Raw genomic sequence first — 16,084 nt, forward strand, 5'->3', positions numbered from 1 at the left:
GAATGGCACATTTTGCCTCTTTGAGCCACATGCCTCATTGCTCCACTTTTCAAAAGAAAAAAGGCTGCTAACTTTTCCAAAGAAGAGCTTGTCGGCTCTTCAGACACTACGTAAGCTGGCCCGTACGGGGATCGAACCCGCGACCTTGGCGTTATTAGCACCACGCTCTAACCCAACTGAGCTAACCGGCCATGATTTGCGCCTGTGTTTTTGGCCTCTTTGATCCACATACACATGCATCACTGCTCCCTTTTCTACATCAAAAAAGCTTGCAAACTTTGATAAAAGACAACTTGACGGCTCTTTGGATACTGGAGAACGTGGCCAGTGGCCTTGGAGCTATTAGCACCACATTCTAACCCAACTGAGCTAATGCGCCATGAGGCAGAATGGCACATTTTGCCTCTTTGAGCCACATGCCTCATTGCTCCACTTTTCAAAAGAAAAAAGGCTGCTAACTTTTCCAAAGAAGAGCTTGTCGGCTCTTCAGACACTACGTAAGCTGGCCCGTACGGGGATCGAACCCGCGACCTTGGCGTTATTAGCACCACGCTCCAACCCAACTGAGCTAACCGGCCATGATTTGTGCCTGTGTTTTTGGCCTCTTTGATCTACATACACATGCATCACTGCTCCCTTTTCTACATCAAAAAAGCTTGCAAACTTTGATAAAAGACAACTTGACGGCTCTTTGGATACTGGAGAACGTGGCCAGTGGCCTTGGAGCTATTAGCACCACATTCTAACCCAACTGAGCTAATGCGCCATGAGGCAGAATGGCACATTTTGCCTCTTTGAGCCACATGCCTCATTGCTCCACTTTTCAAAAGAAAAAAGGCTGCTAACTTATCCAAAGAAGAGCTTGTCGGCTCTTCAGGCACTACGTAAGCTGGCCCGTACGGGGATCGAACCCGCGACCTTGGCGTTATTAGCACCACGCTCTAACCCAACTGAGCTAACTGGCCATGATTTGTGCCTGTGTTTTTGGCCTCTTTGATCCACATACACATGCATCACTGCTCCCTTTTCTACATCAAAAAAGCTTGCAAACTTTGATAAAAGACAACTTGACGGCTCTTTGGATACTGGAGAACGTGGCCAGTGGCCTTGGAGCTATTAGCACCACATTCTAACCCAACTGAGCTAATGCGCCATGAGGCAGAATGGCACATTTTGCCTCTTTGAGCCACATGCCTCATTGCTCCACTTTTCAAAAGAAAAAAGGCTGCTAACTTTTCCAAAGAAGAGCTTGTCGGCTCTTCAGACACTACGTAAGCTGGCCCGTACGGGGATCGAACCCGCGACCTTGGCGTTATTAGCACCACGCTCTAACCCAACTGAGCTAACCGGCCATGATTTGTGCCTGTGTTTTTGGCCTCTTTGATCTACATACACATGCATCACTGCTCCCTTTTCTACATCAAAAAAGCTTGCAAACTTTGATAAAAGACAACTTGACGGCTCTTTGGATACTGGAGAACGTGGCCAGTGGCCTTGGAGCTATTAGCACCACATTCTAACCCAACTGAGCTAATGCGCCATGAGGCAGAATGGCACATTTTGCCTCTTTGAGCCACATGCCTCATTGCTCCACTTTTCAAAAGAAAAAAGGCTGCTAACTTTTCCAAAGAAGAGCTTGTCGGCTCTTCAGACACTACGTAAGCTGGCCCGTACGGGGATCGAACCCACGACCTTGGCGTTATTAGCACCACGCTCTAACCCAACTGAGCTAACCGGCCATGATTTGTGCCTGTGTTTTTGGCCTCTTTGATCCACATACACATGCATCACTGCTCCCTTTTCTACATCAAAAAGCTTGCAAACTTTGATAAAAGACAACTTGACGGCTCTTTGGATACTGGAGAACGTGGCCAGTGGCCTTGGAGCTATTAGCACCACATTCTAACCCAACTGAGCTAATGCGCCATGAGGCAGAATGGCACATTTTGCCTCTTTGAGCCACATGCCTCATTGCTCCACTTTTCAAAAGAAAAAAGGCTGCTAACTTATCCAAAAAAGAGCTTGTCGGCTCTTCAGACACTACGTAAGCTGGCCCGTACGGGGATCGAACCCGCGACCTTGGCGTTATTAGCACCACGCTCTAACCCAACTGAGCTAACCGGCCATGATTTGCGCCTGTGTTTTTGGCCTCTTTGATCCACATACACATGCATCACTGCTCCCTTTTCTACATCAAAAAAGCTTGCAAACTTTGATAAAAGACAACTTGACGGCTCTTTGGATACTGGAGAACGTGGCCAGTGGCCTTGGAGCTATTAGCACCACATTCTAACCCAACTGAGCTAATGCGCCATGAGGCAGAATGGCACATTTTGCCTCTTTGAGCCACATGCCTCATTGCTCCACTTTTCAAAAGAAAAAAGGCTGCTAACTTTTCCAAAGAAGAGCTTGTCGGCTCTTCAGACACTTCGTAAGCTGGCCCGTACGGGGATCGAACCCGCGACCTTGGCGTTATTAGCACCACGCTCCAACCCAACTGAGCTAACCGGCCATGATTTGTGCCTGTGTTTTTGGCCTCTTTGATCTACATACACATGCATAACTGCTCCCTTTTCTACATCAAAAAAGCTTTCAAACTTTGATAAAAGACAACTTGACGGCTCTTTGGATACTGGAGAACGTGGCCAGTGGCCTTGGAGCTATTAGCACCACATTCTAACCCAACTGAGCTAATGCGCCATGAGGCAGAATGGCACATTTTGCCTCTTTGAGCCACATGCCTCATTGCTCCACTTTTCAAAAGAAAAAAGGCTGCTAACTTTTCCAAAGAAGAGCTTGTCGGCTCTTCAGGCACAACGTAAGCTGGCCCGTACGGGGATCGAACCCGTGACCTTGGCGTTATTAGCACCACGCTCTAACCCAACTGAGCTAACCGGCCATGATTTGCGACTGTGTTTTTGGCCTCTTTGATCCACATACACATGCATCACTGCTCCCTTTTCTACATCAAAAAAGCTTGCAAACTTTGATAAAAGACAACTTGACGGCTCTTTGGATACTGGAGAACGTGGCCAGTGGCCTTGGAGCTATTAGCACCACATTCTAACCCAACTGAGCTAATGCGCCATGAGGCAGAATGGCACATTTTGCCTCTTTGAGCCACATGCCTCATTGCTCCACTTTTCAAAAGAAAAAAGGCTGCTAACTTTTCCAAAGAAGAGCTTGTCGGCTCTTCAGACACTACGTAAGCTGGCCCGTACGGGGATCGAACCCGCGACCTTGGCGTTATTAGCACCACGCTCTAACCCAACTGAGCTAACCGGCCATGATTTGTGCCTGTGTTTTTGGCCTCTTTGATCCACATACACATGCATCACTGCTCCCTTTTCTACATCAAAAAAGCTTGCAAACTTTGATAAAAGACAACTTGACGGCTCTTTGGATACTGGAGAACGTGGCCAGTGGCCTTGGAGCTATTAGCACCACATTCTAACCCAACTGAGCTAATGCGCCATGAGGCAGAATGGCACATTTTGCCTCTTTGAGCCACATGCCTCATTGCTCCACTTTTCAAAAGAAAAAAGGCTGCTAACTTTTCCAAAGAAGAGCTTGTCGGCTCTTCAGACACTACGTAAGCTGGCCCGTACGGGGATCGAACCCGCGACCTTGGCGTTATTAGCACCACGCTCTAACCCAACTGAGCTAACCGGCCATGATTTGCGACTGTGTTTTTGGCCTCTTTGATCCACATACACATGCATCACTGCTCCCTTTTCTACATCAAAAAAGCTTGCAAACTTTGATAAAAGACAACTTGACGGCTCTTTGGATACTGGAGAACGTGGCCAGTGGCCTTGGAGCTATTAGCACCACATTCTAACCCAACTGAGCTAATGCGCCATGAGGCAGAATGGCACATTTTGCCTCTTTGAGCCACATGCCTCATTGCTCCACTTTTCAAAAGAAAAAAGGCTGCTAACTTATCCAAAGAAGAGCTTGTCGGCTCTTCAGACACTACGTAAGCTGGCCCGTACGGGGATCGAACCCGCGACCTTGGCGTTATTAGCACCACGCTCTAACCCAACTGAGCTAACTGGCCATGATTTGTGCCTGTGTTTTTGGCCTCTTTGATCCACATACACATGCATCACTGCTCCCTTTTCTACATCAAAAAAGCTTGCAAACTTTGATAAAAGACAACTTGACGGCTCTTTGGATACTGGAGAACGTGGCCAGTGGCCTTGGAGCTATTAGCACCACATTCTAACCCAACTGAGCTAATGCGCCATGAGGCAGAATGGCACATTTTGCCTCTTTGAGCCACATGCCTCATTGCTCCACTTTTCAAAAGAAAAAAGGCTGCTAACTTTTCCAAAGAAGAGCTTGTCGGCTCTTCAGACACTACGTAAGCTGGCCCGTACGGGGATCGAACCCGCGACCTTGGCGTTATTAGCACCACGCTCTAACCCAACTGAGCTAACCGGCCATGATTTGTGTCTGTGTTTTTGGCCTCTTTGATCTACATACACATGCATCACTGCTCCCTTTTCTACATCAAAAAAGCTTGCAAACTTTGATAAAAGACAACTTGACGTCTCTTTGGATACTGGAGAACGTGGCCAGTGGCCTTGGAGCTATTAGCACCACATTCTAACCCAACTGAGCTAATGCGCCATGAGGCAGAATGGCACATTTTGCCTCTTTGAGCCACATGCCTCATTGCTCCACTTTTCAAAAGAAAAAAGGCTGCTAACTTTTCCAAAGAAGAGCTTGTCGGCTCTTCAGGCACAACGTAAGCTGGCCCGTACGGGGATCGAACCCGTGACCTTGGCGTTATTAGCACCACGCTCTAACCCAACTGAGCTAACCGGCCATGATTTGCGCCTGTGTTTTTGGCCTCTTTGATCCACATACACATGCATCACTGCTCCCTTTTCTACATCAAAAAAGCTTGCAAACTTTGATAAAAGACAACTTGACGGCTCTTTGGATACTGGAGAACGTGGCCAGTGGCCTTGGAGCTATTAGCACCACATTCTAACCCAACTGAGCTAATGCGCCATGAGGCAGAATGGCACATTTTGCCTCTTTGAGCCACATGCCTCATTGCTCCACTTTTCAAAAGAAAAAAGGCTGCTAACTTTTCCAAAGAAGAGCTTGTCGGCTCTTCAGACACTACGTAAGCTGGCCCGTACGGGGATCGAACCCGCGACCTTGGCGTTATTAGCACCACGCTCTAACCCAACTGAGCTAACCGGCCATGATTTGCGCCTGTGTTTTTGGCCTCTTTGATCCACATACACATGCATCACTGCTCCCTTTTCTACATCAAAAAAGCTTGCAAACTTTGATAAAAGACAACTTGACGGCTCTTTGGATACTGGAGAACGTGGCCAGTGGCCTTGGAGCTATTAGCACCACATTCTAACCCAACTGAGCTAATGCGCCATGAGGCAGAATGGCACATTTTGCCTCTTTGAGCCACATGCCTCATTGCTCCACTTTTCAAAAGAAAAAAGGCTGCTAACTTTTCCAAAGAAGAGCTTGTCGGCTCTTCAGACACTACGTAAGCTGGCCCGTACGGGGATCGAACCCGCGACCTTGGCGTTATTAGCACCACGCTCTAACCCAACTGAGCTAACCGGCCATGATTTGTGCCTGTGTTTTTGGCCTCTTTGATCTACATACACATGCATCACTGCTCCTTTTTCTACATCAAAAAAGCTTGCAAACTTTGATAAAAGACAACTTGACGGCTCTTTGGATACTGGAGAACGTGGCCAGTGGCCTTGGAGCTATTAGCACCACATTCTAACCCAACTGAGCTAATGCGCCATGAGGCAGAATGGCACATTTTGCCTCTTTGAGCCACATGCCTCATTGCTCCACTTTTCAAAAGAAAAAAGGCTGCTAACTTTTCCAAAGAAGAGCTTGTCGGCTCTTCAGGCACAACGTAAGCTGGCCCGTACGGGGATCGAACCCGTGACCTTGGCGTTATTAGCACCACGCTCTAACCCAACTGAGCTAACCGGCCATAATTTGTGCCTGTGTTTTTGGCCTCTTTGATCCACATACACATGCATCACTGCTCCCTTTTCTACATCAAAAAAGCTTGCAAACTTTGATAAAAGACAACTTGACGGCTCTTTGGATACTGGAGAACGTGGCCAGTGGCCTTGGAGCTATTAGCACCACATTCTAACCCAACTGAGCTAATGCGCCATGAGGCAGAATGGCACATTTTGCCTCTTTGAGCCACATGCCTCATTGCTCCACTTTTCAAAAGAAAAAAGGCTGCTAACTTTTCCAAAGAAGAGCTTGTCGGCTCTTCAGACACTACGTAAGCTGGCCCGTACGGGGATCGAACCCGCGACCTTGGCGTTATTAGCACCACGCTCTAACCCAACTGAGCTAACCGGCCATGATTTGCGCCTGTGTTTTTGGCCTCTTTGATCCACATACACATGCATCACTGCTCCCTTTTCTACATCAAAAAAGCTTGCAAACTTTGATAAAAGACAACTTGACGGCTCTTTGGATACTGGAGAACGTGGCCAGTGGCCTTGGAGCTATTAGCACCACATTCTAACCCAACTGAGCTAATGCGCCATGAGGCAGAATGGCACATTTTGCCTCTTTGAGCCACATGCCTCATTGCTCCACTTTTCAAAAGAAAAAAGGCTGCTAACTTTTCCAAAGAAGAGCTTGTCGGCTCTTCAGACACTACGTAAGCTGGCCCGTACGGGGATCGAACCCGCGACCTTGGCGTTATTAGCACAACGCTCTAACCCAACTGAGCTAACCGGCCATGATTTGCGCCTGTGTTTTTGGCCTCTTTGATCCACATACACATGCATCACTGCTCCCTTTTCTACATCAAAAAAGCTTGCAAACTTTGATAAAAGACAACTTGACGGCTCTTTGGATACTGGAGAACGTGGCCAGTGGCCTTGGAGCTATTAGCACCACATTCTAACCCAACTGAGCTAATGCGCCATGAGGCAGAATGGCACATTTTGCCTCTTTGAGCAACATGCCTCATTGCTCCACTTTTCAAAAGAAAAAAGGCTGCTAACTTATCCAAAGAAGAGCTTGTCGGCTCTTCAGACACTACGTAAGCTGGCCCGTACGGGGATCGAACCCGCGACCTTGGCGTTATTAGCACCACGCTCTAACCCAACTGAGCTAACCGGCCATGATTTGTGCGTGTGTTTTTGGCCTCTTTGATCTACATACACATGCATCACTGCTCCCTTTTCTACATCAAAAAAGCTTGCAAACTTTGATAAAAGACAACTTGACGGCTCTTTGGATACTGGAGAACGTGGCCAGTGGCCTTGGAGCTATTAGCACCACATTCTAACCCAACTGAGCTAATGCGCCATGAGGCAGAATGGCACATTTTGCCTCTTTGAGCCACATGCCTCATTGCTCCACTTTTCAAAAGAAAAAAGGCTGCTAACTTTTCCAAAGAAGAGCTTGTCGGCTCTTCAGGCACAACGTAAGCTGGCCCGTACGGGGATCGAACCCGTGACCTTGGCGTTATTAGCACCACGCTCTAACCCAACTGAGCTAACCGGCCATGATTTGCGCCTGTGTTTTTGGCCTCTTTGATCCACATACACATGCATCACTGCTCCCTTTTCTACATCAAAAAAGCTTGCAAACTTTGATAAAAGACAACTTGACAGCTCTTTGGATACTGGAGAACGTGGCCAGTGGCCTTGGAGCTATTAGCACCACATTCTAACCCAACTGAGCTAATGCGCCATGAGGCAGAATGGCACATTTTGCCTCTTTGAGCCACATGCCTCATTGCTCCACTTTTCAAAAGAAAAAAGGCTGCTAACTTTTCCAAAGAAGAGCTTGTCGGCTCTTCAGACACTACGTAAGCTGGCCCGTACGGGGATCGAACCCGCGACCTTGGCGTTATTAGCACCACGCTCTAACCCAACTGAGCTAACCGGCCATGATTTGCACCTGTGTTTTTGGCCTCTTTGATCCACATACACATGCATCACTGCTCCCTTTTCTACATCAAAAAAGCTTGCAAACTTTGATAAAAGACAACTTGACGGCTCTTTGGATACTGGAGAACGTGGCCAGTGGCCTTGGAGCTATTAGCACCACATTCTAACCCAACTGAGCTAATGCGCCATGAGGCAGAATGGCACATTTTGCCTCTTTGAGCCACATGCCTCATTGCTCCACTTTTCAAAAGAAAAAAGGCTGCTAACTTTTCCAAAGAAGAGCTTGTCGGCTCTTCAGACACTACGTAAGCTGGCCCGTACGGGGATCGAACCCGCGACCTTGGCGTTATTAGCACCACGCTCTAACCCAACTGAGCTAACCGGCCATGATTTGTGCCTGTGTTTTTGGCCTCTTTGATCCACATACACATGCATCACTGCTCCCTTTTCTACATCAAAAAAGCTTGCAAACTTTGATAAAAGACAACTTGACGGCTCTTTGGATACTGGAGAACGTGGCCAGTGGCCTTGGAGCTATTAGCACCACATTCTAACCCAACTGAGCTAATGCGCCATGAGGCAGAATGGCACATTTTGCCTCTTTGAGCCACATGCCTCATTGCTCCACTTTTCAAAAGAAAAAAGGCTGCTAACTTTTCCAAAGAAGAGCTTGTCGGCTCTTCAGACACTACGTAAGCTGGCCCGTACGGGGATCGAACCCGCGACCTTGGCGTTATTAGCACCACGCTCTAACCCAACTGAGCTAACCGGCCATGATTTGTGCCTGTGTTTTTGGCCTCTTTGATCTACATACACATGCATCACTGCTCCCTTTTCTACATCAAAAAAGCTTGCAAACTTTGATAAAAGACAACTTGACGGCTCTTTGGATACTGGAGAACGTGGCCAGTGGCCTTGGAGCTATTAGCACCACATTCTAACCCAACTGAGCTAATGCGCCATGAGGCAGAATGGCACATTTTGCCTCTTTGAGCCACATGCCTCATTGCTCCACTTTTCAAAAGAAAAAAGGCTGCTAACTTTTCCAAAGAAGAGCTTGTCGGCTCTTCAGGCACAAGGTAAGCTGGCCCGTACGGGGATCGAACCCGTGACCTTGGCGTTATTAGCACCACGCTCTAACCCAACTGAGCTAACCGGCCATGATTTGCGCCTGTGTTTTTGGCCTCTTTGATCCACATACACATGCATCACTGCTCCCTTTTCTACATCAAAAAAGCTTGCAAACTTTGATAAAAGACAACTTGACGGCACTTTGGATACTGGAGAACGTGGCCAGTGGCCTTGGAGCTATTAGCACCACATTCTAACCCAACTGAGCTAATGCGCCATGAGGCAGAATGGCACATTTTGCCTCTTTGAGCCACATGCCTCATTGCTCCACTTTTCAAAAGAAAAAAGGCTGCTAACTTTTCCAAAGAAGAGCTTGTCGGCTCTTCAGACACTACGTAAGCTGGCCCGCACGGGGATCGAACCCGCGACCTTGGTGTTATTAGCACCACGCTCTAACCCAACTGAGCTAACCGGCCATGATTTGTGCCTGTGTTTTTGGCCTCTTTGATCCACATACACATGCATCACTGCTCCCTTTTCTACATCAAAAAAGCTTGCAAACTTTGATAAAAGACAACTTGACGGCTCTTTGGATACTGGAGAACGTGGCCAGTGGCCTTGGAGCTATTAGCACCACATTCTAACCCAACTGAGCTAATGCGCCATGAGGCAGAATGGCACATTTTGCCTCTTTGAGCCACATGCCTCATTGCTCCACTTTTCAAAAGAAAAAAGGCTGCTAACTTTTCCAAAGAAGAGCTTGTCCGCTCTTCAGACACTACGTAAGCTGGCCCGTACGGGGATCGAACCCGCGACCTTGGCGTTATTAGCACCACGCTCTAACCCAACTGAGCTAACCGGCCATGATTTGTGCCTGTGTTTTTGGCCTCTTTGATCCATATACACATGCATCACTGCTCCCTTTTCTACATCAAAAAAGCTTGCAAACTTTGATAAAAGACAACTTGACGGCTCTTTGGATACTGGAGAACGTGGCCAGTGGCCTTGGAGCTATTAGCACCACATTCTAACCCAACTGAGCTAATGCGCCATGAGGCAGAATGGCACATTTTGCCTCTTTGAGCCACATGCCTCATTGCTCCACTTTTCAAAAGAAAAAAGGCTGCTAACTTTTCCAAAGAAGAGCTTGTCGGCTCTTCAGACACTACGTAAGCTGGCCCGTACGGGGATCGAAACCGCGACCTTGGCGTTATTAGCACCACGCTCTAACCCAACTGAGCTAACCGGCCATGATTTGTGCCTGTGTTTTTGGCCTCTTTGATCCACATACACATGCATCACTGCTCCCTTTTCTACATCAAAAAAGCTTGCAAACTTTGATAAAAGACAACTTGACGGCTCTTTGGATACTGGAGAACGTGGCCAGTGGTCTTGGAGCTATTAGCACCACATTCTAACCCAACTGAGCTAATGCGCCATGAGGCAGAATGGCACATTTTGCCTCTTTGAGCCACATGCCTCATTGCTCCACTTTTCAAAAGAAAAAAGGCTGCTAACTTTTCCAAAGAAGAGCTTGTCGGCTCTTCAGACACTACGTAAGCTGGCCCGTACGTGGATCGAACCCGCGACCTTGGCGTTATTAGCACCACGCTCTAACTCAACTGAGCTAACCAGCCATGATTTGTGCCTGTGTTTTTGGCCTCTTTGATCCACATACACATGCATCACTGCTCCCTTTTCTACATCAAAAAACCTTGCAAACTTTGATAAAAGACAACTTGACGGCTCTTTGGATACTGGAGAACGTGGCCAGTGGCCTTGGAGCTATTAGCACCACATTCTAACCCAACTGAGCTAATGCGCCATGAGGCAGAATGGCACATTTTGCCTCTTTGAGCCACATGCCTCATTGCTCCACTTTTCAAAAGAAAAAAGGCTGCTAACTTTTCCAAAGAAGAGCTTGTCGGCTCTTCAGACACTACGTAAGCTGGCCCGTACAGGGATCGAACCCGCGACCTTGGCGTTATTAGCACAAGCTCTAACCCAACTGAGCTAACCGGCCATGATTTGTGCCTGTGTTTTTGGCCTCTTTGATCCACATACACATGCATCACTGCTCCCTTTTCTACATCAAAAAAGGTTGCAAACTTTGATAAAAGACAACTTGACGGCTCTTTGGATACTGGAGAACGTGGCCAGTGGCCTTGGAGCTATTAGCACCACATTCTAACCCAACTGAGCTAATGCGCCATGAGGCAGAATGGCACATTTTGCCTCTTTGAGCCACATGCCTCATTGCTCCACTTTTCAAAAGAAAAAAGGCTGCTAACTTTTCCAAAGAAGAGCTTGTCAGCTCTTCAGACACTACGTAAGCTGGCCCATACGTGGATCGAACCCGCGACCTTGGCGTTATTAGCACCACGCTCTAACCCAACTGAGCTAACCGGCCATGATTTGTGCCTGTGTTTTTGGCCTCTTTGATCCACATACACATGCATCACTGCTCCCTTTTCTACATCAAAAAAGCTTGCAAACTTTGATAAAAGACAACTTGACGGCTCTTTGGATACTGGAGAACGTGGCCAGTGGCCTTGGAGCTATTAGCACCACATTCTAACCCAACTGAGCTAATGCGCCATGAGGCAGAATGGCACATTTTGCCTCTTTGAGCCACATGCCTCATTGCTCCACTTTTCAAAAGAAAAAAGGCTGCTAACTTTTCCAAAGAACAGCTTGTCCGCTCTTCAGACACTACGTAAGCTGGCCCATACGGGGATCGAACCCGCGACCTTGGCGTTATTAGCACCACGCTCTAACCCAACTGAGCTAACTGGCCATGATTTGTGCCTGTGTTTTTGGCCTCTTTGATCCACATACACATGCATCACTGCTCCCTTTTCTACATCAAAAAAGGTTGCAAACTTTGATAAAAGACAACTTGATGGCTCTTTGGATACTGGAGAACGTGGCCAGTGGCCTTGGAGCTATTAGCACCACATTCTAACCCAACTGAGCTAATGCGCCATGAGGCAGAATGGCACATTTTGCCTCTTTGAGCCACATGCCTCATTGCTCCACTTTTCAAAAGAAAAAAGGCTGCTAACTTTTCCAAAGAAGAGCTTGTCGGCTCTTCAGACACTACGTAAGCTGCCCCGTACGGGGATCGAACCCGCGACCTTGGCGTTATTAGCACCACGCTCTAACCCAACTGAGCTAATCGGCCATGATTTGTGGCTGTGTTTTTGGCCTCTTTGATCCACATACACATGCATCACTGCTCCCTTTTCTACATCAAAAAAGCTTGCAAACTTTGATAAAAGACAACTTGACGGCTCTTTGGATACTGGAGAACGTGGCCAGTGGCCTTGGAGCTATTAGCACCACATTCTAACCCAACTGAGCTAATGCGCCATGAGGCAGAATGGCACATTTTGCCTCTTTGAGCCACATGCCTCATTGCTCCACTTTTCAAAAGAAAAAAGGCTACTAACTTTTCCAAAGAAGAGCTTGTCGGCTCTTCAGACACTACGTAAGCTGGCCCGTACGGGGATCGAACCCGTGACCTTGGCGTTATTAGCACCACGCTCTAACCCAACTGAGCTAACCGGCCATGATTTGCGCCTGTGTTTTTGGCCTCTTTGATCCACATACACATGCATCACTGCTCCCTTTTCTACATCAAAAAAGCTTGCAAACTTTGATAAAAGACAACTTGACGGCTCTTTGGATACTGGAGAACGTGGCCAGTGGCCTTGGAGCTATTAGCACCACATTCTAACCCAACTGAGCTAATGCGCCATGAGGCAGAATGGCACATTTTGCCTCTTTGAGCCACATGCCTCATTGCTCCACTTTTCAAAAGAAAAAAGGCTGCTAACTTTTCCAAAGAAGAGCTTGTCGGCTCTTCAGACACTACGTAAGCTGACCCGTACGGGGATCGAACCCGTGACCTTGGCGTTATTAGCACCACGCTCTAACCCAACTGAGCTAACCGGCTATGATTTGCGCCTGTGTTTTTGGCCTCTTTGATCCACATACACATGCATCACTGCTCCCTTTTCTACATCAAAAAAGCTTGCAAACTTTGATAAAAGACAACTTGGCGGCTCTTTGGATACTGGAGAACGTGGCCAGTGGCCTTGGAGCTATTAGCACCACATTCTAACCCAACTGAGCTAATGCGCCATGAGGCAGAATGGCACATTTTGCCTCTTTGAGCCACATGCCTCATTGCTCCACTTTTCAAAAGAAAAAAGGCTGCTAACTTTTCCAAAGAAGAGCTTGTCGGCTCTTCAGACACTACGTAAGCTGGCCCGTACGGGGATCGAACCCGCGACCTTGGCGTTATTAGCACCACGCTCTAACCCAACTGAGCTAACTGGCCATGATTTGTGCCTGTGTTTTTGGCCTCTTTGATCCACATACACATGCATCACTGCTCCCTTTTCTACATCAAAAAAGGTTGCAAACTTTGATAAAAGACAACTTGACGGCTCTTTGGATACTGGAGAACGTGGCCAGTGGCCTTGGAGCTATTAGCACCACATTCTAACCCAACTGAGCTAATGCGCCATGAGGCAGAATGGCACATTTTGCCTCTTTGAGCCACATGCCTCATTGCTCCACTTTTCAAAAGAAAAAAGGCTGCTAACTTTTCCAAAGAAGAGCTTGTCGGCTCTTCAGACACTACGTAAGCTGCCCCGTACGGGGATCGAACCCGCGACCTTGGCGTTATTAGCACCACGCTCTAACCCAACTGAGCTAACCGGCCATGATTTGTGCCTGTGTTTTTGGCCTCTTTGATCCACATACACATGCATCACTGCTCCCTTTTCTACATCAAAAAAGCTTGCAAACTTTGATAAAAGACAACTTGACGGCTCTTTGGATACTGGAGAACGTGGCCAGTGGCCTTGGAGCTATTAGCACCACATTCTAACCCAACTGAGCTAATGCGCCATGAGGCAGAATGGCACATTTTGCCTCTTTGAGCCACATGCCTCATTGCTCCACTTTTCAAAAGAAAAAAGGCTACTAACTTTTCCAAAGAAGAGCTTGTCGGCTCTTCAGACACTACGTAAGCTGACCCGTACGGGGATCGAACCCGTGACCTTGGCGTTATTAGCACCACGCTCTAACCCAACTGAGCTAACCGGCTATGATTTGCGCCTGTGTTTTTGGCCTCTTTGATCCACATACACATGCATCACTGCTCCCTTTTCTACATCAAAAAAGCTTGCAAACTTTGATAAAAGACAACTTGGCGGCTCTTTGGATACTGGAGAACGTGGCCAGTGGCCTTGGAGCTATTAGCACCACATTCTAACCCAACTGAGCTAATGCGCCATGAGGCAGAATGGCACATTTTGCCTCTTTGAGCCACATGCCTCATTGCTCCACTTTTCAAAAGAAAAAAGGCTGCTAACTTTTCCAAAGAAGAGCTTGTCGGCTCTTCAGACACTACGTAAGCTGGCCCGTACGGGGATCGAACCCGCGACCTTGGCGTTATTAGCACCACGCTCTAACCCAACTGAGCTAACTGGCCATGATTTGTGCCTGTGTTTTTGGCCTCTTTGATCCACATACACATGCATCACTGCTCCCTTTTCTACATCAAAAAAGGTTGCAAACTTTGATAAAAGACAACTTGACGGCTCTTTGGATACTGGAGAACGTGGCCAGTGGCCTTGGAGCTATTAGCACCACATTCTAACCCAACTGAGCTAATGCGCCATGAGGCAGAATGGCACATTTTGCCTCTTTGAGCCACATGCCTCATTGCTCCACTTTTCAAAAGAAAAAAGGCTGCTAACTTTTCCAAAGAAGAGCTTGTCGGCTCTTCAGACACTACGTAAGCTGGCCCGTACGGGGATCGAACCCGCGACCTTGGCGTTATTAGCACCACGCTCTAACCCAACTGAGCTAACCGGCCATGATTTGTGCCTGTGTTTTTGGCCTCTTTGATCCACATACACATGCATCACTGCTCCCTTTTCTACATCAAAAAAGCTTGCAAACTTTGATAAAAGACAACTTGACGGCTCTTTGGATACTGGAGAACGTGGCCAGTGGCCTTGGAGCTATTAGCACCACATTCTAACCCAACTGAGCTAATGCGCCATGAGGCAGAATGGCACATTTTGCCTCTTTGAGCCACATGCCTCATTGCTCCACTTTTCAAAAGAAAAAAGGCTGCTAACTTTTCCAAAGAAGAGCTTGTCGGCTCTTCAGACACTACGTAAGCTGACCCGTACGGGGATCGAACCCGTGACCTTGGCGTTATTAGCACCACGCTCTAACCCAACTGAGCTAACCGGCTATGATTTGTGCCTGTGTTTTTGGCCTCTTTGATCCACATACACATGCATCACTGCTCCCTTTTCTACATCAAAAAAGCTTGCAAACTTTGATAAAAGACAACTTGACGGCTCTTTGGATACTGGAGAACGTGGCCAGTGGCCTTGGAGCTATTAGCACCACATTCTAACCCAACTGAGCTAATGCGCCATGAGGCAGAATGGCACATTTTGCCTCTTTGAGCCACATGCCTCATTGCTCCACTTTTCAAAAGAAAAAAGGCTGCTAACTTTTCCAAAGAAGAGCTTGTCGGCTCTTCAGACACTACGTAAGCTGGCCCGTACGGGGATCGAACCCGCGACCTTGGCGTTATTAGCACCACGCTCTAACCCAACTGAGCTAACCGGCCATGATTTGCGCCTGTGTTTTTGGCCTCTTTGATCCACATACACATGCATCACTGCTCCCTTTTCTACATCAAAAAAGCTTGCAAACTTTGATAAAAGACAACTTGACGGCTCTTTGGATACTGGAGAACGTGGCCAGTGGCCTTGGAGCTATTAGCACCACATTCTAACCCAACTGAGCTAATGCGCCATGAGGCAGAATGGCACATTTTGCCTCTTTGAGCCACATGCCTCATTGCTCCACTTTTCAAAAGAAAAAAGGCTGCTAACTTTTCCAAAGAAGAGCTTGTCGGCTCTTCAGACACTACGTAAGCTGGCCCGTACGGGGATCGAACCCGTGACCTTGGCGTTATTAGCACCACGCTCTAACCCAACTGAGCTAACCGGCCATGATTTGCGCCTGTGTTTTTGGCCTCT

At 47.6% G+C, this 16,084-nt stretch overlaps 23 non-coding genes across 23 annotated transcripts; all 23 read right to left on the bottom strand.

The window, feature by feature from the left end:
* Positions 1–116: 116 nt before the first annotated feature.
* Positions 117–191, bottom strand: TRNAI-AAU (transfer RNA isoleucine (anticodon AAU)). The gene has a single exon. It is a non-coding gene; the product is annotated as a tRNA-Ile (tRNA).
* A 1,086-nt stretch (positions 192–1,277) lies between these two features.
* Positions 1,278–1,352, bottom strand: TRNAI-AAU (transfer RNA isoleucine (anticodon AAU)). The gene has a single exon. It is a non-coding gene; the product is annotated as a tRNA-Ile (tRNA).
* A 698-nt stretch (positions 1,353–2,050) lies between these two features.
* Positions 2,051–2,125, bottom strand: TRNAI-AAU (transfer RNA isoleucine (anticodon AAU)). Its single transcript has one exon. It is a non-coding gene; the product is annotated as a tRNA-Ile (tRNA).
* A 699-nt stretch (positions 2,126–2,824) lies between these two features.
* Positions 2,825–2,899, bottom strand: TRNAI-AAU (transfer RNA isoleucine (anticodon AAU)). Its single transcript has one exon. It is a non-coding gene; the product is annotated as a tRNA-Ile (tRNA).
* Positions 2,900–3,211: 312 nt separating this feature from the next.
* TRNAI-AAU (transfer RNA isoleucine (anticodon AAU)) lies at positions 3,212–3,286 on the bottom strand. The gene has a single exon. It is a non-coding gene; the product is annotated as a tRNA-Ile (tRNA).
* A 312-nt stretch (positions 3,287–3,598) lies between these two features.
* Positions 3,599–3,673, bottom strand: TRNAI-AAU (transfer RNA isoleucine (anticodon AAU)). Its single transcript has one exon. It is a non-coding gene; the product is annotated as a tRNA-Ile (tRNA).
* A 699-nt stretch (positions 3,674–4,372) lies between these two features.
* TRNAI-AAU (transfer RNA isoleucine (anticodon AAU)) lies at positions 4,373–4,447 on the bottom strand. Its single transcript has one exon. It is a non-coding gene; the product is annotated as a tRNA-Ile (tRNA).
* Positions 4,448–4,759: 312 nt separating this feature from the next.
* TRNAI-AAU (transfer RNA isoleucine (anticodon AAU)) lies at positions 4,760–4,834 on the bottom strand. The gene has a single exon. It is a non-coding gene; the product is annotated as a tRNA-Ile (tRNA).
* A 312-nt stretch (positions 4,835–5,146) lies between these two features.
* Positions 5,147–5,221, bottom strand: TRNAI-AAU (transfer RNA isoleucine (anticodon AAU)). The gene has a single exon. It is a non-coding gene; the product is annotated as a tRNA-Ile (tRNA).
* Positions 5,222–5,533: 312 nt separating this feature from the next.
* TRNAI-AAU (transfer RNA isoleucine (anticodon AAU)) lies at positions 5,534–5,608 on the bottom strand. The gene has a single exon. It is a non-coding gene; the product is annotated as a tRNA-Ile (tRNA).
* A 312-nt stretch (positions 5,609–5,920) lies between these two features.
* On the bottom strand, positions 5,921–5,995 carry TRNAI-AAU (transfer RNA isoleucine (anticodon AAU)). The gene has a single exon. It is a non-coding gene; the product is annotated as a tRNA-Ile (tRNA).
* Positions 5,996–6,307: 312 nt separating this feature from the next.
* TRNAI-AAU (transfer RNA isoleucine (anticodon AAU)) lies at positions 6,308–6,382 on the bottom strand. Its single transcript has one exon. It is a non-coding gene; the product is annotated as a tRNA-Ile (tRNA).
* A 699-nt stretch (positions 6,383–7,081) lies between these two features.
* TRNAI-AAU (transfer RNA isoleucine (anticodon AAU)) lies at positions 7,082–7,156 on the bottom strand. Its single transcript has one exon. It is a non-coding gene; the product is annotated as a tRNA-Ile (tRNA).
* Positions 7,157–7,468: 312 nt separating this feature from the next.
* Positions 7,469–7,543, bottom strand: TRNAI-AAU (transfer RNA isoleucine (anticodon AAU)). Its single transcript has one exon. It is a non-coding gene; the product is annotated as a tRNA-Ile (tRNA).
* Positions 7,544–7,855: 312 nt separating this feature from the next.
* Positions 7,856–7,930, bottom strand: TRNAI-AAU (transfer RNA isoleucine (anticodon AAU)). Its single transcript has one exon. It is a non-coding gene; the product is annotated as a tRNA-Ile (tRNA).
* Positions 7,931–8,242: 312 nt separating this feature from the next.
* On the bottom strand, positions 8,243–8,317 carry TRNAI-AAU (transfer RNA isoleucine (anticodon AAU)). Its single transcript has one exon. It is a non-coding gene; the product is annotated as a tRNA-Ile (tRNA).
* A 312-nt stretch (positions 8,318–8,629) lies between these two features.
* Positions 8,630–8,704, bottom strand: TRNAI-AAU (transfer RNA isoleucine (anticodon AAU)). The gene has a single exon. It is a non-coding gene; the product is annotated as a tRNA-Ile (tRNA).
* A 312-nt stretch (positions 8,705–9,016) lies between these two features.
* Positions 9,017–9,091, bottom strand: TRNAI-AAU (transfer RNA isoleucine (anticodon AAU)). The gene has a single exon. It is a non-coding gene; the product is annotated as a tRNA-Ile (tRNA).
* A 699-nt stretch (positions 9,092–9,790) lies between these two features.
* TRNAI-AAU (transfer RNA isoleucine (anticodon AAU)) lies at positions 9,791–9,865 on the bottom strand. The gene has a single exon. It is a non-coding gene; the product is annotated as a tRNA-Ile (tRNA).
* A 2,633-nt stretch (positions 9,866–12,498) lies between these two features.
* On the bottom strand, positions 12,499–12,573 carry TRNAI-AAU (transfer RNA isoleucine (anticodon AAU)). Its single transcript has one exon. It is a non-coding gene; the product is annotated as a tRNA-Ile (tRNA).
* A 2,247-nt stretch (positions 12,574–14,820) lies between these two features.
* Positions 14,821–14,895, bottom strand: TRNAI-AAU (transfer RNA isoleucine (anticodon AAU)). Its single transcript has one exon. It is a non-coding gene; the product is annotated as a tRNA-Ile (tRNA).
* A 699-nt stretch (positions 14,896–15,594) lies between these two features.
* TRNAI-AAU (transfer RNA isoleucine (anticodon AAU)) lies at positions 15,595–15,669 on the bottom strand. The gene has a single exon. It is a non-coding gene; the product is annotated as a tRNA-Ile (tRNA).
* A 312-nt stretch (positions 15,670–15,981) lies between these two features.
* On the bottom strand, positions 15,982–16,056 carry TRNAI-AAU (transfer RNA isoleucine (anticodon AAU)). Its single transcript has one exon. It is a non-coding gene; the product is annotated as a tRNA-Ile (tRNA).
* Between the last annotated feature and the right edge of the window lie 28 nt (positions 16,057–16,084).

This window comes from Eleutherodactylus coqui, chromosome 2, assembly GCF_035609145.1.
Source record: "Eleutherodactylus coqui strain aEleCoq1 chromosome 2, aEleCoq1.hap1, whole genome shotgun sequence".
NCBI lineage: Eukaryota > Metazoa > Chordata > Amphibia > Anura > Eleutherodactylidae > Eleutherodactylus > Eleutherodactylus coqui.